The 8,931-nt window shown below is 36.0% G+C and overlaps 1 non-coding gene across 1 annotated transcript; it reads right to left on the reverse strand.

Annotated features, from left to right (window-relative positions):
• Positions 1-7,636: 7,636 nt before the first annotated feature.
• LOC122686410 lies at positions 7,637-7,743 on the reverse strand. Its single transcript, XR_006338769.1, has one exon. It is a non-coding gene; the product is annotated as a U6 spliceosomal RNA (small nuclear RNA).
• Between the last annotated feature and the right edge of the window lie 1,188 nt (positions 7,744-8,931).

Raw genomic sequence — 8,931 nt, forward strand, 5'->3', positions numbered from 1 at the left:
ATAGAATAAGCCAGGAAATAAATTGATTCTAGAGACAGGTAACATGAGAAAGTGAGATATAATGTAATAAACTATTCTTGATTGAAGGCAACTATGAAAAAATTAATAGCTTAATGATATTTCCCTGATAACTTTTCATTCATACATGCTCTAATTTAATTTTAAAAATTAATTAAATAGCAACTGTTAAGGCAGATGAGTATGTTGGATTTGTATAGTTAATTTTGAGCTCAATGGGCTTGATGTTAAAATATTTATTTGGTGGTCTGCAATTAGCGACCTAGGTAAGGGAAGGTGTTGGCCCCTTTCATCTTAATGTGATCAGGTTCTCTGAGGTCCAGCACGCCTGACTCCAGCACTGCGCCCTCTGCTGGACCTTGTTCTCCCATTTTTAAATCTGTGGGAATAGGAAATGAATGCCACCCACACCTTGGAGAGGGGGGAAAGAACTCTTGCCTTGTGCCCTGAACTCCTCCACTTACCCATTTCACTTATATCCCACCAGTACTTCCAGAAGAAAAGATACCAGATACAAGAGATCTAAGTAAATTCCCTACAACTGTTTATCAACTTACCTTGAGTTTAAATACATGAAATCTCTCTAGCCCTCTCTGGGGATACCCCTGCGCATGTGTTAAGATATAACATAGCTGATTATGTTCAATGCCATACTTTTTTGCTCTACTTTTGATGGCATATCCCTTTGAGACTTGTGACCAGCAAAAATTTATTCTTCTAAAAAACAATTTTTGTTCCTATTTCCACTACACTTTGAATGGTAACAAACTCGTCAAATAAAAAAAAAAAATCACTTGAATGTATCATACGTTTTGTAAATTCATCAGGGTTTGAAATTTTTCATCCCTTTTTAAGATAGTGCTGCCGCTGTTTGTCACTAAGTCATGTCTGACTCTTTGGACTATAGCCTGCCAGGCTCCACTGTCTATGGAATTCTCCAGGCAAAAATACTAGAGTGGGTTACCATTTCCTTCTCCAGGGGATCTTCCCGACCCAAAGATCAAACCTGTATCTCCTGCACTGCAGGTGGATCTTTTACCACTGAGCCACCTGGGAAGCCCTTTTTAATAATGCTGATTTTATTATTGTTTAAATAATTCCCAAATGAACAATATTAATTTTACCAATGTCTTTTAAAAAAAAAACTCATAAAACAACTTGATAAATGATTATGCGTTTACTTTGTAGTAAAGGGAAACAAAGTCCTTTGTGAAACTTTTATTTGGGGATCGTGAACATTGCCCTGTAATATTGGCTTCATATTTAAATGTCGTACATAAGCTTACTCAGAAAAGCCCATCACTTCCTTTTCCCATGGTAGATCAAACTGGTCAAGGACAGGGACTGGTAACTTAGGTGCCATTGTGAGGACACTCTTCAGACTGAATTGGCAAAATACAAACAAACAAACAAAAACCTAGGTACTACTCCTCAGAAAACCAGGGAATTAATCCAATCCAAAGTAATCCACTGCTCTTCACCGAAGTCAATAAGCACAGCCAAATAAAAAATGAAAGTTTCCACAACCCTTGTCCTCTTCTTTTTTTTTTTTCCCCTTATTCTTCCTTTTTCTACTTCCTTTTCTACTCTTCCTTTTTCTATCTTTATTCTCCAGCCCAACTTTTCCTCTATCACAGACTGAATAATTTGAAATATGTCCCACTAAATACGGAACAACTATTAGTCATCACTCTATTAAAGACATGTGTCTACCTCTCCCAGTTCCCTGGAAAGTTTTTAATTTCTTTCTTATTTCTTATTTCTCATTCTTATTTCTTTTCTCACAGTTTATTCCCACCCTCTATCTACTCTCATATGTTCTTTTCTCTCCCAAGTCCTGACTGTTGATGTGAACAAAATTTACATTCAAATAAAACATAAAGCTTTTTCTTTCTTCAGATTTTTCTACCAGTTGACTGAGATTGTAAGCGTACCACTAGGGAATTAAAATATACTTGCTTTGAGTTTTTTAAAAGCCTGTTGATTTCTTGCCTTTACTCCCAATGTCCCTACAGAGAGGAGGATGGACATTTTGAAATTGGTTTGAATTGATAAAGCACTTTGCCCTTATTTAAAAAGCTCAAGTTGCATCAACCTCTCTTTTCATTCACTAAACAGATTCTGCAGCCCTGCTCATCAGAGAGAATTAGGACTCCCTTGCCTGCTTTGATCCAAAATATCATGCTTTCATTAACACAAACATCTCCTGATCTCTGCCAGTGCAGTTTAGATTTTCAAATTATGTATGTGCATCATTTATCAAAATGCTGTCAGGCTTCAGGTCTGCCAGACATTCAAACAGGGAGACCCCATGGCATATATGTGGATTGATTTTAAGGGAGGGGTATTGTGATTGCAATCTTGGTCCCTAAAGTAGCTATAGTTAGCTGTGTATTCTTTAAGGAAAGAAATGCGGTAGTAAGGACCAAGGATGAGGTCTCACATCTTAAAAAGCAAAATGCAGATTCCCATGTACTCCTTTAAGCTAGAGAAGAGATAAAACAGCATTTTGTATTGATAACAGTGTGACTTTGGTGAGTGAGTTGAAAACAAAGTAGTGTTTTTAGTGATATTATAAACATGCAGCAATGTAGCAGTAACAATTTTGATATTTGGAAAGTGGGAACACACAGGAAATTCTTTAATCTTAATGGAAAATGCCCTGAATCATTTGGCCTGTGTGCATGCCTTTCGACAATTTTTTTTCAAACTCGAGTCTTCAAAATTATCTTCACATCTGTTTTCTTTGTCCATTATAACCTTTTCTGAAACAGAGAAAGATAAACACCACTATAAAAAGTAGCATTTATACCATCCAGAGACTATAATTACAGACTGTGTCCAAAATTTCAATTTTAAAATTCTAGAGAGTAAATAAACAATATATAAAACTAACAGATGACCCAGATGCTGGAATTATCCGACATGGACTTTAACCATATATTCATATTTTCAAGAAAACACATGACAAGTTGGAAGATTTAACCAGATAACAGGAATCTATAATAATGAACCAAACAGAAACTCAAGGATTGAAATAAATATAATGACTGAAACAAAGAACTAAGTAGATAGGTTTAACAACAAGCATGAAGACCGGACACAGCTGAGGAAAGAACTAGTTAACTCGAAGCTAAGTATAAAATACCATAATGGAAGCCTGAAGGGCAGAAAGAATAGAAAATTCATGTAAGAGTGAAAAGGACATTTGGGACACAACGAAAAACTCTCACATGTGTATAGCATCATCTCCTTTCAGAAGGAGGCAAGAGCAATATTGAAGAGTAAATGTCAAAAATTTTCCAGTTGATGAAAGATATCAAGCCATAGATTCAAGAGATGTTCCAAACTGCAGACAGGGTAATGAGAAGAAAACCACACCAGCATACATTACTGTAAAAAAGCTGAAAACCAAAGACAAAAATTAAATCACAAAAGGATCCTGAAAGAAGGGTACTTTATTTTCAAAGGAACAACCATGCAGCTAAAAAATGAATCTTCAACAGAAAAGACACAAGACAGAAGATAATAGAATGATATAAATATGATGTGAAAAAAAACCTGGCAACCAGTGAAAATATTTTTCAAAAGTAAAACAACGTAGAGATTTCTTGATCATCAAAGACTAAACACATTAATCAAGCAGCCTACATGAAAAGGCATGCTAAAAGTAGTCCTTCAGGCAGAAGGAAAATTATTCCAAAGGGAAACACAGCAATATAGGGAAAATTATATAGGCTAAATTTGGGGCACAGCTAAAAGAATACTGACTATACAAAGTAATAATGATATTTTAAAGACAGTAAAATATATGTAGAATTTAAATACATGACAGTAATAACACTAATGGCAGCTGGAGGGTTGAGGAAGCTTCATAGAGTTCAGTGTCGTAAAGTCTTAGTATTTGCTGGATTATGGTAAGGGAACTAATTTATGTTCATCCCAATAATCCAAGGATACATGTTTATTTTTGGGGGGAATTAATAAAAGAGTAGTGCAAGGATGTGCAACAAACATGGCAATAGAAGAAAAATAAATAGAGTGTTCCAAAATGTATTAGTTCAAACTGAGGAAGGAGGGGGGGAAAAGGTATCATAAAACAATTGGGAAGTATCAGGTTGAAAACAACAAATAATGTGATAAATACTAGTTTATATTTGCGCATTCATTGATTATTTAGAAGTAGCTGGAAAGCATGATGAGCAAACAAAATCTGTGCTGTGTGCTTAGTCGTGTCCGACTCTTTGTGACCCCACAGACTGTAGCCTACCAGGCTCCTCTGTTCATGGAATTTTCCAGGCAAGAATGCTGGAGCAGGTTGCCATTTCCTACTGCAGAGGATCTTTCTGACCCAAGGATTGAACTCATAGCTCTTGCATCTCCTACTTGGCAGGCAGATTCTTTACTACTGAACCACAGGGAAAGCCCAAACAAAATCTAATTGACCTCCACTGAAAGATTTGTTATTGCTAATATCACGAAACAGTTTTCCTACAAAGAAATCTTAAAGAGTATCAATAGCTGGATTTTGCGTAATTATAATGTGAGAAGTGTTATGTTAATATATCCCAGTTTATCATTTTGTTTTATAGACAAATATATATTTCTTTCAAGTGAGTTTCAGACTAGCTAAGTGCCAGCTCACACTGAAACAGCAGATCTGGGAACAGAAAACAGCTTTTGTTTCTTGTTATCGTCTTGTTTTATTAGACTCCGTAATTGATACCCTCAGTCATCATCATTTATGTCAATTTTCTGAAAAAGAGACACTTATTATTCCATGCATTTTTTTCCCATGCATTTTTAAAATGCAGTCATAACGTGACATGGAGACATCACAGCAAATGTGTGAAACAAATTTTCAAAGAGAACCAAAAAAGTATTATTTACATGGCTTAAATCCCAATAATTAGTCCAAGTACTGATTCATCGAGCAAACTTTCATTAAGTATGTGTTAAGTGTCAGGCTTCATACTAAGCCCTGATGATATAATATTTATTAATGCAAAATGGCAGAGATTTGGTCCCTGCTGCTTGGGGCTAATAATAATAGTAAATATAAATTAATATATTTCCTTCATTAGATAATACTAAGAGAAGACAAACATATAATCATATACTTCCTTTGTTTTATAAAGACCTCAAAGAGATGCTCTGATAAAGAATTATTTGTGAGGGCTCTTTTAAGTGATATGATGAAGGAAAATTTCTCTGAGAACATAACCCTTAAGCCAGCAGATCTTTATAGTTAGGGTAACTGTATTTTAGATTAGGGCTTCCCTGGTGGCTCAGATGGTAAAGAATCTGCTTGCAATGCAGGGGACCCAAGTTTGGGAAGATCCCCTGGAGAAGGGAATGGCAACCCCCTCCAGTATTCTTGCCTGGAGAATCCCATGGATATAGGAGCCTGGTGGGCTACAGTACATGGGGTCACAAAGAGTTGGACAAGATAAAGTGACTAAGCATGCACACGTATTTTATATTGCTCAGTCTGGAATATTTTTGAGAATGAAAGGGGAGCAATTCTGATATATATGCAGGGTGCCATGGCAAGCCAGAATATGTATTCATCCTCTTTCTAAAGCAAAGAAAGGAGTGGGTTATGTCCTGAGTGCAATTGGAAGACACTAAAAGGTTTGATTGGGAATACTGATTGTCTGAGTTACATTTTTAAAACTCCCCTCTAGATGCCGGAAGGAAAATTGATGAAGTAAGGGGCAAAATGGAAAAGAGACAAATTCTGAGAACATAGCACCCATCTAGATAGGAGAGTATTAGTAGCTTGGATTGATGAAGCATGGTTACAGAGAGTAGTAGCAAACTGAAGATGAATTTTACAGTGCATCAACAGCTAAGGGGAAGTTGTATAAAATATTACATTTGCATTTTAATTAATATTTTAATAAACACACAAGCCATTATTTTAAATACTGTCAAGTGATCTGGAAACAGGATTCCTAACAGTATTAACAGAGATATAAACATGAAATAAAAATTGTTCACTTGTAGCAAAAAACCATCAAGTTAAAAAAATTATCCACTAAGCAGTTTCCCCTTCTTCCCTACCAACTCTGGTTTTGAGTTTTTTATCTAATTCACATCCACTTGTAAATTTCCATACATATGTTTATAAAGACTGTTAATCTCTTATGCAGCAATATTTTCCCAGCCTATTGTATGTATTTTCACTTTGGGTTATTTTGGGGGTCTTTTGTCATTTAAAATACTAATTTTTTAATTCGTATTTAGGAAGAAATCTAATTTTTTCCTTATAAATACTGTTTCCTAATTTAGAAAAGTTTGCCCCATCCAAAATATTATATAAATATATACAAAAATGTAATCTATTATTTTATATATTTACTTATATATGTCATTTAAATCTCTAGTACATTTGAAATGTATTTTTGTATATGATCTGAGAATCTAGCATTATCCATCACATTAAAATACATCATATTTTCCAATCTGAACTGAAATTCCACCTTGGGTTTTATATAAAGTCCTCATAGTCTTAAATCAATTTCTGTACGCTCGGATATGCTCCATTATGTGTCTATTTCTGTCCCAATATATTTTACTTTTATTGGAATGACTTTAGAGCAAGTTTGGGAAAGGAGGTTTCCTGTACTCATCCTTCTCCCACCCCTTTCTCTTGAAAAAGCTTTTTCATCACACACACTCACAGACACAAGTGCACACACACAGAGCAATATCTACTTCTTTGAAATAAAACGCACTGCAAAATGTCTGACACAAATTGTTATAATCCCCATTCTCTAATTCCTCCAGTTAACCACTATTAGTATGTCAGTGCATCTCCTTCCAGTTTTTTGGCTAAGCATTTTTGTACATCTAAATACATTCTAGACTAATCTTTTTTTTTTTAACTGATAACAGTTTGATTCAGGCCTACATTATCTATGACCCAAAATATTTATTACAAAGGCATGTCATAGACTCAATGATGGAACTGAATCAAGCATTAGGTAATTATCATAAAAATTTTCACAGTATCCTTTTATTTTCAGTCAAAATTCAGTGGTTTTTTGTTTTTTTGGTTTTTTTTTTTTTTTTTTTTTTTTTGCTTAATGACCTTTAGCAAATAACTAGCTTCAGTCCTGGAGTGTGTGAGCATGTGGTACTGAACAGTGGACAAGGGTTCAAATGCTGATTTTGTCATTTACAGGTGTACTTTTAAGTAGCACTATTTGCGAGGTAAGATTCTAGATTCTAGCAAGTTGGCACTGAGAAAACATAAAATCAAGAAAGTCCCTGCACTCAAGGAACTTACACTTTAGCGACAATATCTGGGCTTGAATCCTGAATCCAGCATGTTTAGATTTGTCATCTTACACAAGTTGATTAACTTTTCTAAGCCTCTATTCCTTTGTTGTTGTTGTTAATTTGCTAAGTCATGTCTGACTTTCTGCAACCCCATAGACTGTAGCCCACCAGACTCCTCTGTGCATGGGATTTTCCAGGCAAGAATACTGGAGTGGGTGCCATTTCCTTCTCCAGGGGATTTTTGCTGACCCAGGGATCAAACCTGTGTCTCTTGCATGGCAGGCAAATTCTTTTTTTTTTTTCCTTCTTTTTTTTTTCTTTTTTTTTTTTTTTAAATATGGAACGCTTCACGAATTTGCGTGTCATCCTTGCGCAGGGGCCATGCTAATCTTCTCTGTATCGTTCCAACCTTAGTATATGTGCTGCCGAAGCGAGCACCAGGCAAATTCTTTACCACTGAGCCACCAGGGAAGTTCATTCATTTATCTAATTTAAAACAACAAAAACAAGAAAAATATGGGGGACAGGAGGCAGGTGATATAACACGTATCATGTAGGCTGTTGAAGAAACAGATATTTGATAGCCTGATAGATCATGAGACTCATTCAGTATTAGCTTTTTTACTGACCTGTATATTGGTCCTCTTTTTTAATTTACTTCTTACCCCACATATTAAGAGTTCATTTTGTTTTGGTCCTTAACACTTTTTCCAATGTATTACTCAGGGAACAAGTTAAATATTTTTAACATTGTTTTTTTCATTCTGAAAACGTGATGAATTTGCATCCATACTTAAAAATGAAGCAGAAATTGAAGTAGTAAAAGATTATGAAGATTTTTCATCTGGGAATAGAATTGAAAATAGTAATAAACATGAAAATAACTAGATTTTGCTCTCTTTTATAATTATGTAACCAAACTCCAACATCCTTTTTTTCTTCCCCATATTAGTAGAATTTAAACTGAAAAAAACACCTCTCCCCTCCCCCTTTTCTCCCTCTTCTCTCTCTCCTATTTAGTAGAGACTAAGAAAGAAGAAATCTTATTGAGATCTTTGCTGCATTTCTGGTCCACATCCAATGGAAAAAGAATAAAAAGGATTCATTCAACCAATAATCACCGAGCACCTATAAAGGGTTTCCCAGGTGGTGCAATGGTAAAGAATCCACCTGCCAATGCAGGACACGGGGCTTCGATCCCTGGGTCAGGAAGACCCCCTGGAGTGGGAAATGGCAACCTGCTCCAGTATTCTTGCCTGGAAAATTCCATGAACAGAGGAACCCAATGGGCTACAGACCAGGAGTCACAAAGAGTCAGATACATACGACCGAGCACCGCACAGCAGGGGGGAAAAAATCCCCCATAAAGTACCAGGAGAATTTCCCTGGATGTCCAGTGGTTAAGAGTCTGCCTGCCAATGCAGGAGACAAATTCAATCCCTGGTCCAGGAAGATCCCACATGCTGCAGAACAGCTAGAGCCCATGCACCACAAGAGAACCCATTGCAATGGAAGCCCAGGCGCTGCAACTGGAGAGCAGCCCCTGCTCACTGCAACTAGTGAAAAGCCTGTGCCACAACGAAGACCCCAGCACAGCCAAATATAAAAATCAAATGTGCATATATG

The sequence above is a fragment of the Cervus elaphus genome, chromosome 29 (genome assembly GCF_910594005.1).
Source record: "Cervus elaphus chromosome 29, mCerEla1.1, whole genome shotgun sequence".
Taxonomy (NCBI): Eukaryota; Metazoa; Chordata; class Mammalia; order Artiodactyla; family Cervidae; genus Cervus; species Cervus elaphus.